The 27,493-nt window shown below is 42.5% G+C and overlaps 1 protein-coding gene across 1 annotated transcript in view; it reads left to right on the top strand.

The window, feature by feature from the left end:
- The window catches only part of CNNM2 (cyclin and CBS domain divalent metal cation transport mediator 2), a 111,592-nt gene that overhangs the window by 61,808 nt on the left and 22,291 nt on the right, over positions 1-27,493 (top strand). The window lies entirely within an intron of this gene.

The raw sequence follows: 27,493 nt of genomic DNA on the forward strand, positions 1-27,493 counted from the left end.
ATAACGGCACAGTGTGTGCCATTCCTGTTTCATGTGGCCACAGCCGAGCAGTCAGAAACCAAATGAATGTGCAATCTGAATGCAGTGATGTATCAGAGCTGAGAGAATTCAACTCTGAAGTTACAGGAAAGGTAGGTATGGCCACTGGTGAGAGGGAGTTGGTCTTGCAACAGAGTACGTGCTTAGAGAAATCCTGGAAGCAGCCCAGTTTGTGTGTGCCATTCCTGTTTCATGTGGCCACAGCCGAGCAGTCAGAAACCAAATGAATGTGCAATCTGAATGCAGTGATGTATCAGAGCTGAGAGAATTCAACTCTGAAGTTACAGGAAAGGTAGGTATGGCCACTGGTGAGAGGGAGTTGGTCTTGCAACAGAGTACGTGCTTAGAGAAATCCTGGAAGCAGCCCAGTTTTTGTGGAGGGTTCAGGCTTAAACCTGGGGTGGTGCAGCAAATCCCAGTGCCAACTGCAACAGGGTGTAGAGGGGCACATGCTGAGACTGTGGTCAGTGTATAGACACGGACAAGCACGTAGGAAAGCATATCCTTCCTAGTGAATAAACTGGTCTGCAAGCTTGCTATCTTCCCAAGAGTTTATTCACAGAACAAGCTTCCTCCAGTTTTGCACTCAGTCGTTAATTGTATGGAGGTCATCCTCTACCCACTCAGTGCCAAGAAAATGTGCTTTCCATTCAAGAGCCACATTTTTTTTTGCCATAAACTGAAATAACTTAGACTTTGGATTTGACAGTTTCTGAGAAGCAATTTTCAGATCTAGTGGAGGAATCTAAGTTGCTCCCAGCTCCATCACTCCAAGAATCAGTTATTCATCTCTGACTCTCAGATGGCTGTGGCTGGTGATCCTGCCTGCCTCTGTTGGATTACCAGTGTGAGTATGGGGATGGAGACATGATCTTGTCTGAAGGAATTAAAAGCTTGCCTTGTTTAGTACAGCTAAACAAAGGGCAAAAATCAATATATTTATTCTCTGTAATGAGTAAGAAGGTTAAACCTCAGAAAAGAGAAGAACCAAGTAAGGTTAAGAACAATATTAGAGCAAGAATGAGTTGGTATCAAGTGGCTGTGGATGTATTTCTACTGGAAGTGTGGGGAAGGTTCCTCCACCCTTACAGCAGTTAGGTCTGGAATGGCATGCCAGTCACTCATGGGGACAAGATCACAGCAAGATGGTGCTTATAAAAGGGGCCATAAAACAATTCATCTATAGCAAATGCCACACAACTTTTTCAGTCCTGCTGCTGTGTGAAAAGGTAAGATAAAAGTTGTAAATAAATTAGTGTTTAGACCAGTGTTATCACCTTGGAAAATGGGGAGTAGAAAATTAATTGCTTTTACTGAAGGGGTGAGCTGCATACCTGGTTAAAACTCCCACACAAACACAGCCTCATTAGAGCTATGCTTGGCTGCTTATTCATTTGTGGCATTTATGATTAAATGCTTAGGAAGGCAAGACTCATTTAGTATTCCCTGGTGGGCATTTGGTTCAGGCATTATGATTTTGATGGAAAAGCAGCTGTTGACCAACATTGAATTTAGCTGTACTGGAAAAGAAAGAGCTGATCACAAGTGGATAAGAGACTGAAAGAAGAGGGTAAGGTCCTATCACTCCTACCAAGGAGAAGCTGGGGGAAATACTCTCACTTAATCCTCCTTTATTACCTGCTCATAAGCTCCTAGGTAGGAGCAAACTTGCATTTTTAGCTGTGGCTCAGGTTCCTGCCTAGATAAATAGCCTGTCATCTGTAATTACTCTCCTAAGAACTGGGATGAAATTTGGGCAAACCAAAGGTGGTGAGACAGAACTGTGCAGGGTAGCCAGGTGCTGCTAAACATTCTATTACAATGCCTTTTGGGGATTTGACTGGAATAGGATTTTATATTTCATTACATAAGTGTGGTATTGCTTAATTAAGTGCAGTGGCTGTTTGCCCACTAACCAGTGTTGCTAAAGCCCCTTGAAAGCAGTTGTAGGCTGTGATGTTACTACCAGGAGACCTGTGGATGCAAATCTAGTTTCTAGGCATCTAAATCTCTTCAGATGTAGCTCCTGATGAGGAGTGGTGGAAGTAGAGTGGGCATTTCCCCCCTCATTTTACTCTGAGTACAGGATCAGATGTTTAGCTAGTATTGATGTTGCAGACACAGTGCTGATAGAAGTCTTTTTTGGTGATTGAAATCGAAGTTCTAATTGTAATTTTTAGACATTTCTCTAAATACTACCCACATACTCTTCTCGTTTTTATCCTAATTTTCTTTTGTAGTTGCTGTAGGTAGCATTCTTATTTCCACTTTATAATAACTTGATGCACAGCCTAGACAGGCACTGTTGAGGAAACTGCTGCTTTTTGATGCAGGTATGAAGAGCAATACTAACAGCAGGAGTATTTAAATGACTGTGATGCTCTGATACTTATCAAGGTAGAGATATCGTTAAGGGTCCCTCTAGTACTTTCTGAAATTAATTTTCCCTTCAAGGTCTTGAGCTCAACACTTAAAGGCCTTGGCTGTAATTACTCTGTTTGGAAAGTTTCAGAAATTATGTATGTGCATCTAAGGGCAAAGTTTCACCCTTCAATAATGAGAACGAAAAGCAAGAAGATTTCAGTAGTTTTGGTATGCTGTGATGAAATACACACCCCATGAATTTGAGAGGCAATTAAATTAAGAAGCATCTGGTGAAATGTGCTATAGATTGAGTTTGCTTCTAATAATCATGAGACTGTTTGAGCCAAGTGTTTTTCCCCTTCATGCATGCCTTGGGAAGTGCCAAACCGATGAGTTGCTCTTCTTACCAAGAGCAAAGGGTAACATCTACTACTGTATTTTCTATTCAGTGTGTTTTTATGGATGTAAAACAGTCACAGAGAAAGTAATAGAAATACCACACGACAGAGAAAAAGGAATCTGCAGATTTTATTGCATTCATCCAACTACTGACATTGCAGCCCTGATAGTAAATCTTTGGACAGACTGGCTTCTTGTGAGGTTTCTCAGTTGCCTCCCATAGGAATTGCCAAACAAGGTCATAACCGAGGTCTGTTCAACCCACCGTCCCGTTTTCAACAGTGGTAGGGAACAAATGCTTCAGGGAAATGTAGAGCAAGGATTTTTATGTACTGGGACCCATCTTCCTACTAGATATCATCCTGGTCTGCAGTAGAGAAGACTGGATGTACAAAGCCTTGTGCTCTCATGGTATGATGCTGCTGCCCCTACTCAGATGATGTTCTGGATGAGAAAGCAGAAACCTTGATAGACAATTAGCTCTTTGGTGACTCATCTTGAATCTAAGTTGTTTTAAGCTTCTTTTTCCTCAAGGGGTATTTTGGATAGTGGTACAGTGCCATCTGTAGGGAAGTAGTTAAAGAGGCATGGAAAAGCATAAACTGGAGTGACTGTGTAGGTATGCAGATGGTAAAGAGTATGTCCCACTGCTTCCCATTCAGCCATTGTGTTGCATAGACATTTGGACTGTAATAGGAATAAACCACAATTGTGTCCCTATTAGGCTCAGTGCTGCTTTTTGGCCCCAGGATACCCTGTGTGCAAAAGTCCAACAGCCAACCTGAACCAAACCAAGAAGTGCTCAGGAGCTGAAGAGTTGATAAATGAGGCTGAGAGTCCAAAGTACTTGTAGTTTCAGTCACAAATTGCTTGTGTAGATGATTTAAGTGAAATGCTGGTGTAGCAAAGGTAAAGCTTCTTTGCCTGGGTTGTGGTGTGAACTTAGTAAAACCGTGTAAGTCCTCAGGGAAACCCATATATGTGTTGTGCACAGACTGGCAAACAGGTTATGGACTTAACATCCCCCAAGTGCCTGTGTGGTGCTGGTGGTACAGACTGTGGTGTCGCTTCTGTAGCTGAGCCTGAGCACAGCCCACACATTCCTTTGATTCACCTTGCAGGTCCATGCTGAGTGGGCACCTGAGGACTGTTTGTAAGTATTTGAGGAGTATAATAACCCAGGGGAGAAAGTTTCCACTTGATGCTGCTGGGACAAATATAGATGATGCTAAATAAAGGGGAATGTAAGTTGAGATCCTCTGCAACATGGGAAATAAAAATTGCTTTGCAACCATGGGTGACAAATGGAGTTTCTCTTTTGAGAATATCAGCTATCTAGAGAACTTCTCTTCACCTTTCCCCTCAAATGTATATGTTCATAGGAAGGTTAGGATGGTATTACCCAGACAAGATGTGCTCAGATGTCAGCCTTCTGTCTTCCAGTTTGTCTTTACATATGGGGCTCTGAAAACACATGTCAAATATTACCCTTGTCTCACAGATTTGAGCTAGCAAGAAGTATACAGCTTTTCAGGCAAGCCCTCCAGACTCCTACTGGGGGCACATAAAGTGTTGCTATAGAGACATATTTCCTATAAGTTTAATGTTATTGAAAGAGTAATGTTGGTCCCAGTGTGCTAACCAGTGTGTTGAATGCCCTGTCACTTTGAGAGATAGGGCTCTTAACAATAGCTGGGAAATTACTTTTTTGTTTGCAGTCTGTCTTAGAGTCTGCCACATTAGTTTGTGTACCTGTGTGGCTGTAAAGCAGACTGCAGAGTAGCTTCTGTGGTCTGCAGCAGAACCAAGGGATTTCAGACTCCGTGGCTGCCTGACTAAAGGCAATTGCTCTGCATACTGAAATGGCCCTTCCTGTGCTGAGCATGGAGGTAAGTACCTGGACAGGTGCAGTCTGGTCCCCAAGTTTCCTGCGTCTGATATTTGATGTGTTGAAGAAGGCAGTGCTTCCCCCTTGCTTGACTTCTGCCCTCTGTCCCCCAGACCTGCACTGAACTGGCACGTTGTACTCATTGATTAAGATGTTCTTGTGCCTGACATTCCTGGAGATTTGGAAGTGGCTTTGAACGACTTCCTTTCAGAGCTCTTAAAGACTTTCTCCTGGACCCTGGGGGGTAATTGAGCATTTGTTTTTCCAGGCTTCTGCAGGACCAGCTGAAGGCAGTAGCTCTGCACCCTCTACTTTCCCTCTTCTGCTCTCCTAAGATTCCCTGATAGAGAAGATTTACGTGTGAGGAGTTTTGCACCTTGTGTAGCAATGTTGAACCTTGTGCACAGTCATGTTCTAAAGGAAGCAGTTTGGGGAAATCCTCTACTCCTTAAGTAGAGAAGGTGGGAGCTCTTTGGATGGGAATGAAGGGCTCCTTCTGTTGGCAGATGTCTGCTTATGCTTTAGTTCCGTTTCCTCAGGAGAAAGAGGAAGACTGTCAGCTCCCAGGAAAATAAAAAGAATTTTCTAGCTATTCTTTTGACACTTGAGATTATCCAAAAGTCACTGTTCTGGCAAGGGTACCTGTAATACTGTTAATTCAAAACTGCACCTTAGTGAAATCTCAATATTGGGCAGTCAGTGACAGGCAAACCTTCCTGAGTTGTTTTATTCTCCGAGTTGAAAAACAACTTAGAAATACTGGTGTAAAACATTGTTTATTCTATGTTTTAATGACAAATCTCACAAACTTAGGTCCAAACCCACAATTATATGTTTGAGCAGACAGACTCTGTTTTCTGAAAGCCAGCTTTCAAGTTAACTTGTGATCTGCATGGGAAAGGGCTTTTTCTTCTCCGTTACCAAGTCAGACCTACCAATTTTCCTGTTGATGGGATGTTTTATAAATGAGTGCATTTTGGAAGACAGGGTCAGGAAAGTGTCAGCTTAGGTTGATGATGGAAACTCAGTGACATCTTGGCTCTGGAGGGAATGCCATTCCTCTGTAGTGAGATTCAAGGAGTGTAGATGCCCCGGTGGGTCAGGAAGTTTGGGCTCCTGTGGCACAGCATCCCTCACCTGAGTACCAGCACAGGGCAGGCTGCAAAGGGAAGGTGCACATGCAGACGCTGTGCAAGGGGTGGAGTCCTCTGGCTGGAAGGTCACTGACTGCTGGGAGCCTGTGTGACTGCTGGGAGCAGAACAGCCGCAAGGTCTGGAGCCTCAGGGCCTAAGGAGACGGGGTGAAAAAGGTAGAGCAGCTTGACGCAGGGGGTGCAAGACTAAATGGCTGTGAATGGAACAACTTACCAGCAACATTTTCCATTTGCAGCTCCATGTTGAGGTAATTAGCCCAAATGAACTCAAACTGCTGGAAAACTGCAAGAGCAATGGAAAATAAAAAGGTCACTATGCATTGCAGGGGTTAAACAGCTGGACTTGAATACCTGCAGCAGTCTCTGAATTAAAGGGGAAACTGCAGTCATTCAGTAGGTCTAATACCTCTTAAAAGGACTTCCCAGATGCTTATAACTTTTGCTTGTCACTCTTCATTTCATTGCTTGAATCAGAATTGTTTATACTTCTCTTTAAGCTGGCCTTTAGCTTCATGGCTGAGGAAAACTCATCAGGGAAGAGTTCAGTCTACCCCATAATTATGCATGTTAGGGCCTGGTTTCAACATCCATGCCAAAAGTAACAAACAGTACAGTGCCCCCTCTTCAGTACCTCCTTCCCACCAGCCTCATGGCAGATAACTTCATTTTTAAAATAGTTTAAATTTTTTTTTCCAAAAAAGAGCAGTATGTGTAAGTTGACATTTTCCGTCAGTTTTCTGCTCGAAGCTTACTTCTTTGAAATGCCAAAATTGTGAGGTTAGGCATTGAAATTTTGTTCTGGCTCAGTTAGAAATATGGTATTTAGCACTGGTAGGGTGAACAGGGGAGCTGGCATAGATGGGTATGACTTGAGTGTGTTTCTCTGCCATGAACTCTGTAGAGTGTTGCCCGTGGAGAAGACTAAGCTCACAGGTATCAGTTGATGCTGTTGCTTTCTGAGACTAAGAAGAGGATTAGAGTAAAGAGGCTTTCAGTAACTGAGCATAATTGCACTAGAGCCGTTCATAGTAGAAATTGAAAACTGCTGATGAGAAGTTATGAGAGGATCCGAAGGGATATTGGATTTGGAAAGCAAACTTACATGCACACAATCTCTTGCTGAAGATCTGTTACTGTCAAATTTTCCTAAAGGGAATGTGTGAGCATTTGTGTTGGTTGAAATACTTTGCTGTCAATCTCACACAGTCTAGAGGCTTTGTTTTGCTATCTGAGTTTACCTGGGGGCTGCATTATTTTTAGAGAAGAGGAGCTGGAAGAGCTCCTGCTTTTGTCCACTTGATAATTTTCTCATTTAATTTCTGTCTCTTTTCCTTGGCCAAACATTGCCGGTTTTGTCACTGTAGATGCGTTCTTTACCATGAGCAGCTCTACAGTTGTCAGCCTGACTGCTGCTGACAGTAAAAGTGAAGAAGTGTTCTGCAAGCCCTCAAGTAGAGCTCCCTCTGTCTCCTCTCACCCCTCCTCAGTGAGTGCTGTTGTCACTGGGATGTGGAATTTGCACCTCATCTGTGCCTTGGTTTTTATCCCGGTATGATAGGCTTGTGACAAGCAGTTCTGATCGTTTCCAATGAGGATTTGTAAAGAGGGAATTCATATGCAGCTCAAATTCCTCAAAACATGGATGAAAAAAATCAGGAGCTGTTCGTACAATCCTGTTAAAGACAAGTGAGCCATGATAGTTTTCTCATCAGTTCTTGAGCCTCAAATGGAGATTGTTTCTCCTGGAAAATTTAGCAGAAAACCCAAGCCAAAATTAGTGGTAGTGGTTTGAACTCTATTTCCAGGGGATTCTGTCTCAACAGTTCGGGTTTTTCCTCAGAAGGTCTTGCTCAAAATTACTTGTTCTGGCAGCTGTGGTTACTCATGAGCTAGAGAGTCCTTAACATGCCCTAGCTGATCCTTCAGCTTGTTAGAGAACAGGGACTTGCATCTTACTGTGTACAACAGAGCAAATGATAATCACCTGGTACATGGCTGATGCTTCCAGATACTAATATAATACAGAAAGTTCTTGGTGGTGGTTAAATGCAAGCTTGCCACATGTCCTTCCTTGAAGAAACAGCAATGCAAAAAGAGCATTCAATTCTGGTATGTGTAAAGGAAAGTCACCAGTCTGGTGGTAAGTATTTGTATTTGTTCTTGTACCCTTCATTCCGTCTTGTATTTTTATGGTTTAACTGTCCAGCTCCTTTTTTGTGTGTTGTTGTGGCTGTCCCACCCTGGCACCCTCAGTACTTTTCCGGGCGTATTTTAGTGGTGAGTCAAAATGGTGATCTTTTTTCTCAGATGATGTAGAACCTAAGATAACTTCTTGGGTTTTTTTCAGCACTTGAGAAATGTCATTTGTTGAGGTGGGGAAAAATGTTTTGGATCTACTGACAAATGGCATGTGAAATTGAGTGAGTGAAGATTCTTTTAGGAAAACAGTTGAATCTTATACTGACTTAAGCCTGATAAGAAAGCTTATCTCTGCACACTTGAGAAGCCTCAGCCGGTCCAGTGACTTCTCTTACCTCACATTTGCATTGGTAAGGGGCTGTTCCATCACTCTGTGTAAACTAAACCACCATGACTGACGAACACATCTTGCAAGGTGGATCTGTGCACTCCTGCCTTAGAGTTGATACCCATGCTGGTACAGGTTGGGGTGAGGAAGGAGACTCATGCAGGGCCCATACCACTTTGGGCTGCAGTCTCTTTACTGCTGTGAATCTGTATCTGGGCAGGGAGTGAGACATCTCTGTTCAAGGACATCAGCTTGGCTGCAGTGCAGTATATCATATCTCTGCATTCCAAACCTTCTCTGCTTAGAGAGCTGTGAAGAGAAATGTTGGAGAATTTTAAAACCAAAAGGCAAATTTCTGCTTCATTTGGGGTGAACTGTCTGATAAAAGTGGCTTGTCCAAGGTGGGATTTTCTAACATTTTTTGTTTTCTCTGGTTTTAGTATGTGCCAAATTTCGGCCACTCAGGTGTGAATGAGGAAGGTTCTGTACCTCTTCCTCAGTAACCTCAGTCAGTGAAATTTGATTAGTTTGGTTGACTAATCTAGTGCTGTTAGACAGGACTTGCATTTCATCGAGCAAAAGCTGAACAGGGGGATCAATAAGCTATGAGGATTTCAGGTCTGGCCAGTTAGCAGTAACACAGCTGTAATTCCCTCTCGTTGCCTGAAGATCCTAGCATGGGCTTCCACTCCATGTACAAATAATGTCAAGGAGCATGTGGAAGCAGGGTCCAAAGCAGAAGCCTCTCACTTTTCTTTCTTTTTAGGCCATTGAGTTCCCTTCTGTGTTGTCCTCATCAGAATTAGCTGGCCAAAATGTTATGCTTGGAATGATGTTTGTCAAAACCCCCAAAAAGAATCCTGCCTTCCTACAGGTCCAACCTCCTGGAGAGGTAGTCCCTTAGAATAGAATAGTTTGGCTTGAAATGGACCTTTAAAGGTCGTCTAATCCATATATCTAAGGAGCACAGCAAGCACCATATCTCAGTGCCCACTATGCTGCCTGCCAAGCAATGATCTTGTATGTGGAGCTGGGACAGTTCACTGCAGAGCCCCATATGCTGGGGCAGCTTTCAGTCTGGTACTCCATGTGCTGGGGCCTTCTCCCATCAGCAGCCACAGGTCACATTCCTGCCCAGCTCTTACTCTAAAGCAGGGGGCTTTGGTTGCCAAATAAGTCTTTTCAGGCAGGAAGGAATGTTTTGTGGAGGGGATTTACCTGTTAGTGGATTAGGCTATCCCAGAGTCAGTGGCCTTGCCAACTCCACAAGAACCTGCCCACTGCTGCTTACTTTGAAAGCTGTTCCCTCTTGCCTCTCGTGCAACCAGGCTCTGCCTGACTCTGCTGCTAGTTGGCAATATGCTGGTTTCTCCAAATCTTGAGCAGGTAAGCCCAGGAAGGGTGCTGGTCAGGACTGTTGTTTTCAGGGATATTGTTATGTCTTTCAGATGGGAGATGGGAGCCTAACTTCAACAAGACTTTACAGCACATTGTTGATTCTTAAGTTGTCCCAGGACCTCTGAATGACCAACCATTAATTAACTCTGACCTCTTGTGGTTTCAAAATCTAGATCCAAATGCTGAGGTTTGACTCTCTCTGTCTCAAACCCGTGACCACAGTTCCTATTTTTAAGCAGGGATGGAAGATCGTGATCTTCTGGAATTCATTAGCTTTCCCCCCCTGCTGCTCTGCCCAGCTCCTTCCCCACCTGTCAGCGACACTGCTGTGTTGGTGCAGCTGACTCCTCCTGTTCATTGCTGCTGCAGCACACTGGGGCCACAGGTTGAGATACCTGTGCTGTCGTTGTGTTGTGCTGAAGCACCTCCACATAAGAATGGGCTCATTGACTTAGGAAGCAACTTCCAAGCACAGACTGCCTGGTCTTGGTGTTTTCTTCCTTCGCCGTTGCTCGCCCTTCCTCTTCCGTTCGTGTTTTTGTTTTTCTTGGGAACATCCAGTGGTGTGTTTGACCTCCTATGGGTCAGGGTAGAGCTACAGGCGTTCTTGCAGCTCCTTGCTCAGCTGTCTGGCTCCCCACACCACGCTTGTTTTCCCATGGCAGCTGACCACCTGCTGTTGTCCAGCTCAGCCTCTCCACCGTCCGACTGCTCGGCAGAAACCCCAGGGGCTTTAGCTCTCCTCACAAAGCGCTAACTTGATTATTGGACTTGGGATTAAAGTAAATGCTCTGGGAGCAGAGCACAGATCACAGCGTTAGTCCACTGAGACGTGTGCCTAGCAGCAGGGTGTGTTTCCTTTGGGTTTCACATTGGGTTAGAAATGCTTTCTTTTGGGGGCCAGATTGTCATTCTCAGACACTGTAGTCAGTCTTACTATCAGCCCCATGAAGACTAAATGTCTAAAGGAAGTGACAGAAATAGATACGTTTGTTTCCAAAACAAAACCCTTTGGTCCAGAGAAAAGATACCTGCCTCTTGGGAAAGAGGAGATGGCTCCCATCTCTCCTACTTGTCTGAGCTCAAGCTTTCTTGTCCTTTGTCTTCAACTTGTTTCCCATCGCTTATCATTTACTAGAAAAACATTCCAGCATGTATGCAATGCTAGACCACCAAAAAAGATGAAGAGATGGATGCACTGCTGCTTCTCTATTTATAGGAAGAGATGAACCAAAAATGAGATGGGAAAATTCAAATCTTTAAATACTCTGGGAGAGATGGATGGAAAAAGTGCTGCTTTCATTGTTCACAGGGTTCAGGAGACTTTCTCATGAACAGTTTGGTGTAACCCCATGGGCAACTCACTCATATGACCGGGGGATTTCTGTGCACAAACCCTCCTTGTGTTCTGATGTATCTTATTTGCTTCAGCAAGTAACCACTACAGAAGTTGTACCTTCTTATTGCAGCATGCTCTTACCTTCCTTCTTAGTACTTTCTGTGCTCGTGCTCTGGTGTATCTCGCACACTGCTATTACCACTTCCAGACATTTCACTTGTGTTCATTCTATTCTTTCCACCTTAGGTGTATGCATTTTCGTTCCAGTCACCATTTCATAATCCCTTAAGCATTTGAAGATATTCCCTATATCTTTTGAGAACAGTAGGCTGCTCTAGGATGTCTTTTTCTCCGGTCAGATCAATGAAATCTCTTTCTCAAGTTACTTTCTTGCTGTGTTTTCCCACACCATTTTTAAACCTGTTTCTAGAAGCACCAAAATCTTCTCTCAGGCCTCCTCTGCCAATCAAGTTTCCTAGCCCTGATGTTTGGAAAAATGCATCTTCTCCCACATTTAGTGAAGAAATTGCTATAATATTTGTGGCAGATTAATGGTTGTCCTTTATCAAAGATTTGGATCTCATGCTCTCTGCTCTCACCTCAGAGGTTGGCTCAGACCCATCACAAGGGGAGAAGGAACTGTTTTCAGTTTGTATTTTTTGTTTCATAGCAAGGTGTTACAGTGGGAGGCATGTGGGTAGAATGTGATGCTGCCTCGAATGCAGTAAGGAATTTAAGGCACATGATGGGTGGGAACTGAGGTCATGTCATAGCAGGTGAGGCACAGGATGGGCAAGAACTTCCTGTTTGTTCTTGTACTCTTTTAAATGCCTCATCTCTGCACATCTGCAGCAGCATCACCTCACCTGTGCCGTCTGCCATAAGCTCTTTCACACTGCTCCTTTTGCTCATAAAACGTTTCTTAGTGTTATCTTCAAAGCCTTCCCCTTGGATCACCTCAGCTGTTATTCCTGCAGGAAACGGCCATTTTGCAATGGCCAGGCCACCAGTATTTATATCTACTGAAATGGTACATGTGATGAATCTCAACAGTGCTTGAGACAGTCAGACTGTCCCTGCCACCATCTTCCCAGTCCTTTTACCTACTCCTCCCTTGCTCCCAGTGAGACTGGGGTATGCTTGCCTATCATCCTTGCATTGCCATGACTCCCACTAATTACTGTACAGGAGCAGGCAAATTACTAGGCAGTCTAATGAGCTGGGGAAGAGATGGTGGTTTGAGGACTGGTTCAAATGCTATCACAGTGGAAATAACATTAATCTCATTTGCAGTTCCCAGAGTTCCTCTCTTTCCTTCTCTTCCCCCTTCCTGATATTTTGTTTCTGTTGATAATTCTCTAAATGCTACCTTCAAAAAACCCACTGTCATCAACCACTAATTTCAGCTTCAGATTTCCTTAGAAATATACCCGTGTGGGATCCAGTCCTCAGCGTCTCTCTCAGGGTTAGTCTGCTCTTGCTGTCTGCCTGAGACTCTCTCTTTGGCGATGCACCACTCTGTGCTCTCCCTGACCTGTGGCTGTTCTGCTTTTGAGTTCTGTCATTTGATTGCTTTATGTGGTGATTGGTCTCCATGTTTGTCATGTAACCTCTTGTAAGGTGACTAGGAAGAATTATCTTTGCTTTGCAGGGACCTGTAACAATCTGACAAGGACGATTTTGGATGTCTTAGTAAAAGGTATCTTAAAAGCAATAAGCCTTTTGCTGGTTGAGAGCTCAGCATTACAGGATTCTTCTGCATTCCCACTGGGCATTTTTAGCAGTCCATAAATTGAAAAAGGTTGAAGACCATTGTTGCAGTCAATTTGGCAAGTCATTTTCTTTGGGTTGTTACACTGCATAAATATTTTGCTGTCCTGCCAAGAGCTGTTGTTCTGCCAGACATGTCATCATCTCAGTGAATAATAGATCTGAGCTCCTGATCACTTGTGGTTGTAAAAGAACTTGGTGTTCCTGTGAACCTGGGTAGATTTAGAGTTCTTGATCCAAGGATCTAGAACTACTCTTGTTCTGTGGTTACCACACTGATCTAGTCTTGCACTAGATTAAAGAGTGCTGTGCAGCTAAAATTGTTATATCGTTGCTAGCCATCGAAAAACTGATAATGTTGTGAAGTGGGACAGAGATCTGGAAAGTTTTGGTAAGAAAACTTTGAAATTTTACTGTTTCAGTTGAGCAATTGAGTTTATTCATCCTAGTCTCATTTGCTTTTGTGGTTATTTGGTGCAACAGGAGTTATAGGGCAGGAGAGAAGACAGCTTAACATCAACAACTTTTTGGTAAGAAGGGAATCCAGTTGCCATGAAAACAAGCAGGTGAGATGCCATCAGCCTTTAAAGACTGAGAGAGGCCAAATTCTGTTCCTGAGAATAACTCATCCTCATTTGTGGAAAGCCATCTGCCACTCCTGTTACACACAGTTATTGCCTGAGGCTCTCCACTAAGCTCCACCAACAGTGCCTATTCCAACCTTTCCCCATTCAGAGCCCTCAATCGTTTACTTTGTCTGGTTGACTCCAGCATATTACAGAGTTGTAACCCTGAGGCACAGGGCTGGGTATGCCATTATTTCACCAGCTTTAGTTTCATGTAGAAAAAACCTTGAGCTACTTACTGCCCAGGTCATCCAAGAGTTCTTTTTATTGGTGGTAATCATGGTGAGACTTCTACAAAAGTATCTGGCCTTTATTGCTGAAAACTCTCCTTTTCATGAAAACCAGGATTCTGTATTGTCAAGGAAGGCATTCAAGCAGGGGGTTTGGCTGTATGTTAAAACAGGCTCCTGTGACAGTTTTAAGTACTGTAGTGCAAGTATTGTGAAGGGATAGCATAATGCTTGAACAGATGTGAAGAGGTGGGATTGAGAATTGGGGTATTCTTTATCCGTTTTACTAATTCCCCTGAGGGCATGGGAAAAGTATTTAAATTTTATCTCTTAAAAAAATGTTTCTCATTTTCTGCTTGTTTGTTTCCCTCAGCTTAAACACTGAAACAGATTAGTCAATTTTACATTTATCTTTTGGTTAAATGCAAGAAATGTGGTGCTTGGGGCACCAAATCATGGAGGAATGAGTAGAGATAAAAGTCAGACCCCTCAGTCTTGTGCAAATAAGTCTTAGAAGACCTTTATTCACCTTTCTGTAACTATCAAAGTTTATTTCGTTAATGTAGATGGAGCATTACACTGTGAAGCACTCACAAAAGGAGCACTTCTGGTAGTAACTTGAAATGCTTTCTCTTAGTGAAGCTGATGGTCTTTAGAAGAGGCTTTAGAGGAGGACCCCAAGAAAGACCTCTTTGTGCCTCTCTTGTGGCTCATGACAGATTTTGCTGGAGTGGAGGAGAGAGAGAAAAAAAAGGGAAAAGAGTGAACTAGATGTCTCTTCAGCCTCTTGGACTTGTCTCCTCGTTTGTTTATTTTGTTGTGTATTTCTTGTGTCAGAGAAGTTCTCAAGGGAATTTACCATTCAGCATTTCATACAGAGATTATTATAAATCCAAGAGGGTTTTTTCTGCTTTGTCTACTTTATGGCAAAGCTCACTGGAACTTTAATTCATTGTTTTTGTTGTGTGTGACTTCAGTTCCATGAACTAATATTAGTTATCCAGTGAGGAGACATCTATATATAAACAGAGTTTTGTATGTTTCCATATATACTCATGTTTCTATATATAAGCAAAATGCTTTCATAGGAATATTTAAAAATATGTGTCACATTTTGTCATGTATTTTATGGTGGGAAAGTGTAATCGGAAAAAATGCATTTAGGTCTTGTGGGACAGTAAGGTAAAATAGCTACTTGTGTGAACTGGATCTTTTTTTAGATGCAGGCACTACAGAAATAGCCAAGCGATAGCCCCTCTGTGAACTTAGAATGCATTTCCTTTTGCCAGGGTTTGCTGGTCTGTTTGTCTAACCCTTGTAAGGACAGCGATTCCGTGTGCGTAGCCGGGCTCCCAGCCTCTGGAGGACAGGGACCTTCACGTGTGGACCTTCATCGTTAACCTGGTGTGCATTAAGTTGCAGAGCAGTAGATCATACGTAGTCCATCTTACTTAGACTAAGTGTGTATTTGAGCTCTGCTTGCATTGTGCATGGTATAAAGTAAGGGGTTATGGAATCATTTTCATTCATGTTTCTCTAGCATACTTTTGGGGGATTTTGTTACTGTCATGCAGGAATGGCATCCTCTTCCTGCAAGTTTTGAAGTTTGGTGCCTTATGTCATTGGGGGGGCTGACATAGGCTCTGCACTGTCATTGCTGTGAGGGAGTGGGGAGATTTGTGGGTGTTAGTTTGTCCGGTTGTTTTAATTTTGTTTGGTTGGGATTTTTTGTACTTTATTTTTTAGCAGTTTGTTGTTTATTTTTTTCCTTACCTGTCCTAGTCCTTTATAGCTTTAAAAGTCATTGAGTTAGAAAAGTCAGAAATACCATGTTTCTGTAAGCTTCATGAAAATGTGGTGTGTGGGTAAGAGAAGAGATCTTTCCTATTGCTCCCTCTGAGGTATAGATGGGCTCTCAGCTCTGACCTGCCCTGTGAAGGCAGCATCACCAGGCCAGTAGCTGCATTTGAGGAGGGACTTTGCTTGATCAAGCAGAAGATGCAGGAAGAAGCCCAGGAGCATTGCAGACCCTAAGAATGGGTCTGGCTGTGAATCTTCAGCTTTCCAAACTCTAATGCCCCAGTCCTTGGATATTCTGTGCACCACATACAGCAACAGACATCTGTTCTGCTGTTGTTTATGTACTAGATAAATACTGTTGTTTATACTATAGATTTAAGGGCAAGTTCTGAGCCTAGTAGACTGGTTTTCTGGTTGGGGTTTTTGTTGCTGTGGCATACCCAGAATGTTTGGATTTTCAAGTGGTCATGGAAGATAACAGTGAAGCATGTGTGTTGTATGTTACGTTACCTAGATGCCCATGTCTTTTCCAGCAGAAGTTAGAGCTGTTGTGCTTCACTGTTTATTGGGATGTAGACAAATTCATTCTAGTCCTAGCTAAAAATAAACAAATGCAAGGCAGAAATCACGACAATAGGACACTGTTGCTCTGAGGCCATTTCCATGGTCAGAGTGTTTCAGGGTTGCTGGTATTGCACACCGTCCAAGCTCTCTTAGTGTGGACATAGTTTGTGGGCAAAGCCCTACAGGTTGCTTGAGTTTTAATTTACCCTCTGCCCTCACAAGGGAAGCTAATTTGACCTGTGCCAATGGGTCCAACCATGGTAATTGAGGTTGTTTCTATAGCTAGTGGTGTTGTACTTCACCATAACTCTTACCAGAGTGTTGCAGGGAGGAGTTGGGTGCATCGGCATAGATCAGCATGGAGCAGACGATTCAAATGGACACCTGTAAGCTCTTGCTGCAAATGCTGTTACATGGTGTTAGTAGAAAATTGTGAGAGCCTAGGCTCTCTAGATCGAATGAAGAAGTGTTTTGCTTAGATCAGTAGCACCATTCCCTATGAGAAACTATGCCACAAAGCTTGTTCTGGAGTACAACTGTCAAAATAAACAGTTTCAGAAGTCAGTGATATTATATCAAGTACTTAGGCTATTTGTGAGCAGATAAATTGCTTCCTCAGATACTATGTTTAATGTCTCTGTCATTGGGTTAGAAAAATTGTGCTAAATACTGTAGCAAAATATTTTAGTAAAATTTGGGAGCAGGTTCATCTAGAATAAATCAAGAAGTTGCTTAAAAGAATAGTAAAATAGACCTGTGAAAGGTGGCTTCTGTTAGTTACTCATTAGACTGTGATCTTAGTTCCAAACTGATTTTCTTCATGATTTGGGTAGGTCCGGCTGAACCTTATTCTTCTGGAGTAAAGGAACTTTTTTCATAGCAAAGCCAGTGGTGCAAGGTGACAAATTCAGTATCCTAGACTCCTTTTCTCCTCTTCATTTATCTCCAGTACTTTGCTGCTCGAGGGGCAAAGCTCCCTCTTTACCTTACCTCCAGTTTTCTCCAGTGGCTGTTGCTGAAGGAGCAAGGCTTTGCTGTCTTATCTGAGAGGTTTCCTTCCTCCTTCAAGAGCTCTGGACAAACTCAGCCTACCAGAGGGCTATGCAGGGTGGCCCAAAAACCCACTAATTAGATGGTTGTTCACAAATGGAAACTTAAAAAAGTTTCTGTTTAAAGTTAGTAATTAAAAATATTAATAGCATAATTGCCACTGAGATTGATCTTTGAAGTTTCCATTTCTAACATCTGTCCCAGTAATACCATTTTGGAGAAAATTAATCTTGCCTTGTGTGGATGGAAAGATGCTGTAGTACTAATTAACTTGAAAATTTTTCATATATGAGTAATTGATAGGAACAAAGCTGGTCATTCTACATTTGTTCTTTGATACTACTGAGAATGCATTCAAATACATACCATCAGTCACTCTTTCAAGCAAGGCAGTTTTCTGTAGTCTTTCCTTTTCTTCAGGATGCTCAGTCAGTTTTTAAACTATTTTGGCCTCTTTGCATGATAGACTTTTAAAGTATCACACAATTAAGATAAGATTTACTTTAATCCTTAGCAAAATGCAAAAGCATGGATTTCTTTCCCCTCCATCTGTTATTATATTAGTATTTTGCAAACAGCCTGCTGTTTTCAGGCATTTAGGTATCCATGATTCCCAGGTCTGAAGTCGCAGGTGCTCTTCTGTCCTTTTGCTTTTCTGTCAGACAGTTTCAGCATGTCACTGGGTGGTTTAAATGCCTTTTCCCCTCCTCATATCCATAACTGCTGCTCTGTACATGTTCTTGACAAAGAGGCACGGGGCCAGGATTCAGCTGTGGTCAGTGTCATTAGCTAAAATCACACCAAAGCAAAGTGAAAATGTGGCTTAAGAAAATTGGAAATGGTTGCTCCAATGAGCTTCTCTGATCTGTAACTTTGGGTCTGCCTTGACACTTTGCTGCATTTAGACACGCCATACCTTCTGTCTGTAAGAGTCACTTTCCAGCCAGAGGATATTCCCCCGTTCCCATTGAATTTGCTGACAGGGTGAAGCACAGTTCTGCAGCTGCTGTTCCCGTGTTGCTGCACCTGGTGGGACCTGACCCAAACCAAAAGGCACGGGGAGAAGGCAGTTGTGTTTCCGCTGCCTTCAGATGGCTGCAGAATCCTTTGTGTTCTGCTTGAAGCAGCTGGAAGTTGCTCTGTAATGGCAGCGTGTGAATCCATGCGCCCGCGTTACATTCCAGAGAAACAAATGTGCAGTGTCGGGGCAGGAGTGCTCATGTGGCCCCAGTCCTGTGCTCGTGCAAAGTCAAGGTCACTGGCACTGGTGGTGTTTACAGGCATGTTTATCCCATGGCCTCGGTCACTGTGAAGGCACACGTCTGGGGTTGTGTAAATCCTGCTGGATGAAGATGTTGCCACCAATTTATGTAGTTAACAGATGAGCTTTTCGTTAAGCTTCCCCTGACCTCTGCCACAATATAAATTAGAATGCCTTGCACCGAGCTTGAAAAATCTGATGGTGCCATCGACCAGGCTGGGTTTGGAGCTGTTGGAATTGCAAACTGCATGTGATATAAATGGCCTGAAGTAAAACAAGTCATTAAAATAGAATATAAATGATCTAAGATGTTGGTAACACAAGAACACTTTTAAATTTATGTCCTAAATAGTGAGCTAAAAGTAAACTGTAGGAGCTCATGATGGTAATTAAAAAAAGAGAGCATATCCAGCCCCCAATTCCTTTCACAACCCACAGTCCCAAGATGCTGCTCTTCCTTTTCAGCTTGTGCTCTTTGCTCTCAGCACGGTTTAGGTCCTTATGTAAGCATGCTGGCCTCAGCTAACCTCCTCCTAATGTCCAAACATGTTTCTGTTGTGCCTTCTAATACTTTACCTTTGTCGGATTTAAAATCTCATGGTGTAGATGCCAAAGTCTAGAAGCTCCTTGAATTAAACTCAATCTGTTCTAGGAATTGAGGGAGGCAGAATTGGAGGGAGGATTAGATTTTTGGCTGCAGTGATACAGAATAAGGCTGTTGTTTCTGTCGGTGTTGTGTTTTGGTTACCTGAACATCAAAGTCATCCGAATTCATTGTTGTTTTAGATTGACTTCTATTTTTGTTGCTCATAAACATCTCTTGATGTTCTTGTTTTCATTTAGTGGATTAACTGTTGGTTCATAGAAGCAGCCTGTTGGACTGGTGGAGTGATGGAGGAGACTAATGAGGTGACAGTTTCCCTCCTGCAGGGTAGAGGAAGGAAAGTGGGGTGGGCACAAGTCATAGCAGCAATGCAAAGCTGCAGAAGGAGTCACTGAACAGGCCGTGGCAGACAGGGGCCACTGCTGTGGATCCCAGGCTGAGCTACATATTTCTAAAGGATTCAGCAGCAGGCCAGCACCCAGGCCTCACCGATGCCAGAATCCAGGACCTCTGCTCTCCGTCTGCTCACTGTCGGACTGAGCTCTGGGGAGGATCTGGAGCGTTGAGCTTACCAAACCCAAGGTTTTGCGCTCCCTCTGCTGGCAGCATTTCTGCTGGTCGGTGCCTGCTCTTCAATCCTGAAGGAATGCTGAAATCAGTGGGACAATCTTGAGCAAACAGGGAAGTAATAAAATTAGCATGGCTCCTTTTTAGGGTCTTTGAACACTAAGAAAAATTCTTATTGACCATACTGTGGAGGTGCGAGTCAGTGAGGAGATGCATTTCTTACACTTCTTTCCAAAAGGTCATTACTTGCCTTGGGAAGTGGAGTCACAGGGAAAATCACATCAGCGTAAGTCACACTTCAGTATCTTTTGAATCGAGTATGGAGGGCTTGAACCATGACCAACAATGACTTCAGTACTCTGTTTGCTTGACTTGAATTTTATCTGAACTTATTTGTTCTGTGTTAGCCCAAATAGTGCTGAGTTTCTCTCCAGGCGTGGTATTTTCTCATCTCATTGTTGCCACCCCTTCTCTCGACTTTAGTGTGCTGCACTCTTGAAGTGCTTCCTAGATTTCTTTTCTTAAACTTCTTGCCTGTTTCTCGCCTCAGGCCACCAATGTCCTGATCTCACAACCTTGTACTCTGGTTAGAGCCTCAGAGGAGTGTCCAAAAACACTTTGCTTTTGGGAGAGTTTTCTCTCTCAAGCATTATGCTTTCCATCTCTTCCTCTCCTGCTTTGGATCCCGTGGATGCTTCTCTAAGACAATAGCTACCAGTTTTGGGAAGCAGTTTATGTTTGTTTACCAGGATGAAATCAGAGTTCTGGCCCACACTGAGAGCAGCCCAGCTAGTGGTATGTATTTTATGCCCTTGTGGACCCTGGTTATTGTTTGCTGCAGCCACATTCAGCCCAAATTCCTTACTGCATAAGGACTGCCTGACTGGGAAGCAGTGCCATGCTGTTCATGGCCAGAGAGTCGTTACTGATGTTTACACAGTTTCTGAAACTTTTTCTCTCCACTTTTCATTTTCGCTCCTAGTGTCTGCCTACACCTGGTAACATTTTCCCCAAATGTTCTCTCTTCTGATTCTTCCCTAAGATTTCTACTTTGATAGCAGAGCTCTGAGTTGAAACGACCTTTTTCTTTATACTCAAATTATTTCTGATTCCCAGCTAATTTCCTTTACTCATGTACCTGTGGTGACTTCTCAGCTTCTGATCCAAGCCTGTTGCCAGGTTCAGTTCAGTTGCATGCAGCAGGTAACAGTTTTCTAGAGCTGCACTGTCATGTTTTAGAAGCAGCAGCAAAGCAAATTAAGTTTGTCCCTGTGTGTCTCACCAAGGTCCTACAGAAGAGATTGAAGGGTAGCCAGCAGCAGTGGAATTGGAGCACCCACACTAAGTGATAGGCTGCTGGAGATGGAAAATGTTAGCTCATTGCTTCTCTTCCATCTGCCACAGGGCAGTAGAGAATTACTGAGTCCTTTCTAGGAGCTTTGTCCAGTCAAGTTTTCAGAGTTGCAAGTAACTGGGCTTCTGTTGTTTCCCTTGGGAAAGTATTCCTTACAAATACAATTCACTGTCAGGAAGTCATTCTGAAACTCTCCCTGACTTTTGCTTTTTTTGGTGTCCTCCCACTAAATGGACTTTAACACAAAGAGTCTATTTAAAGTGCTACTTTTTTATTTTCCTGTGAAGGCTGATGTGGTTTCTAGTTAATGTTTGCACAAGACTGTAAGCTCTCTGGTTTAAAGGAGAATCACTATATTCCCTGTGCCTGTGCTGATATTTTCACTCGTTTCCTTGAGGGTGTGGATGAGTTCCATGTGGCTCTATTAAATGAATGTTAGTTATTGGGTTCCCTTCCCAAATATATATTAAAAATGTATGTTTTTCTGCTGAAAAGAGCAGGATAAAAAGCCTAGTCTAAATCTAGTTTATGTTCATGCAGAAGTTCTGGGTTTCCCTTGGTTCTCTGGACCAAGTCTGATTTCCCCATTGAAAAAAATCAGAGTGAAAAAGCAAACAGCATGAATGCAAATTTCTGCTAATAGAAGAGAGATTGAATGTCCTTGAACTGTGCTACAGAAAAGAAATTTAGGAAAACAGTTTTTACTTCAGTATAATTGCTTGCAAGCCAGGGCTATTCCAGAGGGAGTTATTTTTAATGGCTAAATTACACAATGCATTTTAAAATTGATTGTTTTGCATAATGTATTGTTGAACCTGTGTATCTTGCTGACAGACCAAAGTGTTTACCTTTGTAGAATGCAGTCAAAGCCAAAACAGTCACGTAAGAATAAACAGGGAGATTTTTCAGAAGCAGAGATTGTTAGCAAATTCAAGGGCAGCTAAACACCTCCTGGGACTTTTTCTCCATGTCATTGAAGGCATATCAAACAGGCTATAGCTTAATGTTCCAGGGCATTCACCAGCAGCAAATGGACTCAGATTATTGGTTGTAACAAAAATGGACTAGGCTGATTCTTGTTTTACCACAAACTGACTTAACAGAAATACTCTTTTTTTTAAATGCCTACCAGAGCCTTGATTTAGTACTGACTTTTTTTTGTTGATAAAAGGAAACTGAGGGCTGTTAGTGAGATCTGCTTCTTGCATGGGAGGAATAACATATACAGATCTTGCCAGTTACCGAGTTCATAAACCTCCTTTGGCAGAAATAGAGGCATTTCTGTTTGCTCACTCATGGTACAAGCTTTACACACATCATGTACAGGTCGTGGCTCACTGCTCAGAGCTCCTGAGTTTCACCTCTGCTGTTGGATCACTTACTTCCTGAGGTCCTGGTTTTGCTTTAAAGCTATGCCACCTCTGTTGTCATTTTCTGCAGCATAGTCTGGATAGTAGTGACGTTTTGCTGTTACTTTTGGTCACATACAAGGTCAGATGGTAGCATTCCTCAGTAGAACTTACTTTTGTCTTTATGAATCCTTATGTACTGAAGGTTTTGGAATTTTTTTAGATTCCTAAACAGAAATTCAAGAATGAAAATTCAGAAATGAAGTTTGGGCTGGGATTTCAGTCACGCCTCCCTTCAAAGTCTCCTAGAATCACAGGATAATTTAGGAAGGGATTTCTGGAGGTCATCTGGTCCAACCCCCTGTTTGGAGCAGGCCACCTTTGAATTTGGCTCAGGTCAGTGAGTTTTGAGTAACTCCAAAGTTGGAGATTCCACAGCCCTTCTGGGCTCCAGAGGAGCAGGTTTTCACTATTTAAGGAGAGTCTCCAGTTTTGAAACTTGTGTTTATTGCCTCTTCTCCCATCAATATCTAGCTCCAGGAAGGACTCTAGTTTTGTCTTCTCTGTAACCTACTATGAGGTATGGAAAGACTTTTAAGACCTTTCTTCTAGCCTTTTCTTTGTGAGACTCAGTTGATGCAGTGCTTTCTGTTTTTCCTTGTGCATTGTGGGCTCCAGCCCCAGACCATCTTAGCGTCCATCCACTGGAACTGTTTCAGTGTGTCAGTGTCTTTCTTGTACTGGAGAACCCCAGACTGAACACCAGTGTTCCAGGTGTGGTCTCACAAGTGTCAAATAGAGGGAAATGATCCCCTCCCTTGACCTACTAGCTGCACATGCTGTGCTGTAGTCAGCATGCAGTTGGGTTTCATTGCTGCAGAGACATGCTGCTGACTCCTGTAGCACGTTCACCAGGACCATGGAGTCCTGTTCTGCAGACCCAGCCAGTCTGTCCACAGTACCAGTGCATGGGGATTATTTTGTACCAGGTTCATGACTTTGCAGTTGTATTTATTGAACTTCATAATGTTCCCACCAGCCCATTTTTTCTGCCTGTGTGTCAGTGACATGTGAGAGTGAGGTTGGTGCAGCTCTATCTATATAGCAAAAATCTTCATGGAGTCAGGACCCTCTGGATGACCAGAGCAGATGTTGAACTTGGATCAGATGTTTTCACCTCTAGTTTGAACGCATGGCAGCATTCAGAGGTCCTTGCTCTAGATGTATAAATGCCTCAGGACCAAAGGGTGATTTTTAAAGGCTTTTTTCTCTCCATGCATTTTTCAAGAAATGTTCAAGGTGTACTGTAAGAGAATGAGTATTTCAGGCATTTCTTCCGGTTCTGTCCTGTGTGATCAGTAAATCACATGGGCTACCAGGAGTTTGTTCTCCGTTTGCTAATTCATGTAGATTTCACTAAGCATTTTCATGTTTCTTAATTAGCTTAATTATTTAATAAAAGTTGCGGTATAGAGCAAATTCTGATCTGAGTGGTTTTAAGCAATGGGATGAGTCTGGATTTGTGTTTAGCAAAACTGCTTGGTGCTTTAGTTGCCCCTGAATATAACAGAGATTAGCATTCATCACAACTTGTGTCTCAAGCCATGTGCAGGTGTAAGCTCCAGAGGCTCTTGGTGGTGTCACTGACTGTCACTGTACATGGGAGAAGCTGAGACAGAAAGCAAATGCTGCCTGCCTGTGGCCACAGGGGAGTTGTGGGTCTCGCATCACACAGGTCATTTATGCCTTTATCATCAGATCCAGCAGAGCTGCCCACTTGCTAAATCTTATAGTATCAACACTTAAAACAAGTGATTAAAGAAGGATTAATGTCATTACGTGGTGTGGTTAGAGACTGTGGCCAGAAAATCAGTGAACTGTAGAACTTACTTATATAATTTCCATGCATACCTGTTCTCTGTTTAATTTGTGCTCAGCTCTCAAAGCCCTAGGAATATTATAGACAGTCCAGGTTTCCTTACAAGGATGTTTACTTTATTCAGCTCCTTATTGGATAGGTATTTTATGTCCTTAGCAGTGGAAAATACAAGCTGAAACCTCTCTTTCTCAGCTGAATAAGATGGTATGACGATTACCTGTGGCCTGATAAGGTCTTTGAATAAAGATGTAGCCAACTGCTGTTTCAAACACTCAGAGTAGTAATTATTTTACTTACAGGCCACTTTTAAAGTTGAGCAAATGCTGTGTTGTGCTCTTTCACAATGTATAAAGAAGTCTTTGCACTCCTCTAGATTTAGCTTTAGCTTTTTCTGCCTTGATTACACCCATAGTGGAGGGTATTTAGCAGTCATTTGTGTCTAAGAGGCAGCCAGTCTGGGAATTCATCTTTGTAACATCTCTATCACCAGCTCTGATGCTCATTCCACTGACTGATGATTTCTGGCAAATTATTGGGTCTGGGTAAAAGTTAACTTGAAAAGACTAATTTTCGGATCTAGTCTGTCTCATCAAGTAACTGCATGAGCATTGGAGCCAATGGAAAGGAAGGAGAAGACTAGGGAACAAAAAGCAGCATTTTAGAGGCAGCCTGTTTTGATTGACTTAAATTCATCAGACTCCCAACAAACTGGTGAGTTCCATCAAAGTCCAGAACAGAAAAATTTGATGGTCAAGAGGGAAGAAAGGTTAGTGTCAGCCTGTGTTTGCGTAATTTATCTGTTTTCAAGTGATAAGCTCTCTGCAACATGTAGTTTTAATAATGAAGGTAGAACTGAACATTGATGCTACCCACCAAGGTCCAATGACTGTGACCAGTTTCAATGGTCACTACTTTGGGTGATAAGTAAAAAACCGTAAAAATCAGAGATTATGGCAGAGCCAGAAAAAAATGATTCTAGCCTTTTTTTTCATTATAAAAAGTGGAAAATGCCTGATACCTCTCTATCACTTTGCAAAAGAGAGCAGTAGGTGGTACAGATTTAAGTCACTCGTCTCACATTAGGTACTGTCGCTCAGATCAGTGCTGCAGCTGCTCAGCTGGGGAGACCATAGCATATTTTAGTTGTGAATTCTTGTTGGGGACCACTTTGATGGAAAGGGCATTTTAACTGGTTTTGTGGACAAAAGTCATGCACAACTTCCCATGATATTGCAGCCCCTCAGGTCCTTTCCCAAACCTATTTTCATAAATCTCTCTTATTGCTTGACTGTGTCCAGGGCTCCACTGTTAGAAAGACTTCTTCTCAAAATTCAAAATTTCATTACCTAGTTCAGCATTATTGTAGACAGTGCAGAAGTGGAGGAAAAGGCTGGAATTTGATGATTATGAGCAAAGTTGAAACACCGAGTTCATAGCTGTGACTTTTGGGGGTTTTGTTTGGTTGGACTGGGTTTTTAATTCGACCCACTTGTCACTTCCTAATGTGTGAGAATGATGAATTAGTATATGAATGAGCGCATGCTAATGAGCTGTTCTGGTCTGTGATAGAAATGGTTCTTGAAGGAGCCTTTTGTCACGAAAGCAGATATACTAATACCTGAGCAGGCACTGGGGAATAAATTACAATATTTGTTTTGTCTGTGTAGTACTTTTTGTGCTGCAGTTCTTATTGAACATTGTTATGTTGAAAGGATATAATTGAAGTCATATATTGCAAGGGAACTGCAATAATAATAGTACTTAAATCTTTCATGTTTTTATGAAGTCACTTTTTTTTAAACACTGTTCATTGAGTGGTAAAAATAGCTGCAAATCTTGCAAGGAATGGAAGGAAATTAAACCTGTAAAACCTGGCACAGCGTAAGACTTTCAGTACAAGTGAATGTTGATATCTTAAAATCACAAATCATCTTTCTATTAATTCACTGTAGAATAAGGTCTCCTCAAGATAAGTCTCAGCAGTGCTGTGGAGTTGGTATTTAAAGTATGTCCATCTGCATCTAAACGAGTAGCTCCAAGACAATCAGATTATGCAGTAGTTACTTTGGTGAGAATATCGCCTAAGTGGAATGGAAACTTCATTTTGAGTCTAATATTAGACCCTGCTTTGGAAAATTCCTTTTAAATGATCACAAGCTGGGAATAGCAAAAGAATTTAACTTTTGACAGACAGCATTCACCAAGAATTTGTTTTTAACTGCTTATGTTGGGTCCCTGGGAAAGCAGATGTGAAAAACTTACCAAAGTGAATTGACTTGACCTGATGCAATGTTTATATCAGTAGTTGATAAGTTTTCCTCCCTTGTCTAATTTGTTCGGGATATTTTCATTCTTTAAGCATGAGTAAGTCTGGGTGGAATAGTTTAAATGCTTGTTAGTCTAATAATCTGAATCTTAAAACATGAAGACATTATTGCCTATAAAGGGGTCTAAGCAAAGCTGAACTATTTTGGTTGTCTTCCATGGTTGGGACTAAGTGTTGTTTCTGAGGCCAGCAAAGAAGAACGTGAGACAGTGTTGTTCACCTCCTGATGGTTCAGAAAGCACATTAGTATCTGCTGTATTTGTACTTCAGAGTGCCACTTGCATTTGGTGAACCCTTTGAATGCGTGTGACTCCTTACACAGCTTTACAAAGAACTGGCTTCCAGTGGCAGCTGGGGAAACTGGAACCAAGGGTATCAAACCAAATTTGAAGGGTCGTGATGATGATGCTATTTTTATTAGTATTAATACTATCATCATCATTCCTGTGGCAGAAAGGACTTTAGGGAATCAGTGCAGATGATGCACAGCTCAGGGATCTTTGGAGCTGCTCGCTTTTCTCTTTGTTGATCAGATACTGTCACTTTGAATATTTTAATTAATTAATTCCTAATTAAGGTGTGTGTCCCCCATACGGAGAATATATGAATAAATTATTTTTGAGGAGGGGAGGAGAAAAGAGAAACTGATGGATTGGACTGACCTCTTCTCCCCAGCTCTGCCCTGTCCCTTTGCTTCTGCAGTTTGGTCATTGTCGCTGTTGTCTCCATGCTTGAGGAAAACTTCCACGGGAGCTCAGTGCAGAGCAGGACTCCCACCTGGCCTTCCTGTGCCAACACATGAGGCAAGAAGCAGAACAACTGCCAACCAGATAATGCACTGAATTCAACGCCATGGTGGCAGTTTAACTGGGAAGACACTAGAACAAGACCACTGATCTCTAGTTGTTCTCTTTTAGTACATTAGGTAGATTTATGTGACCTAGGAATGTGTTTCTCAGACAGAAATCAGATTATGATTTTAAGCATCTGTTAAACTTTGCCCCT

The sequence above is a fragment of the Acanthisitta chloris genome, unplaced genomic scaffold, assembly GCF_000695815.1.
Source record: "Acanthisitta chloris isolate BGI_N310 unplaced genomic scaffold, ASM69581v1 scaffold1165, whole genome shotgun sequence".
NCBI classification, from domain to species: domain Eukaryota; kingdom Metazoa; phylum Chordata; class Aves; order Passeriformes; family Acanthisittidae; genus Acanthisitta; species Acanthisitta chloris.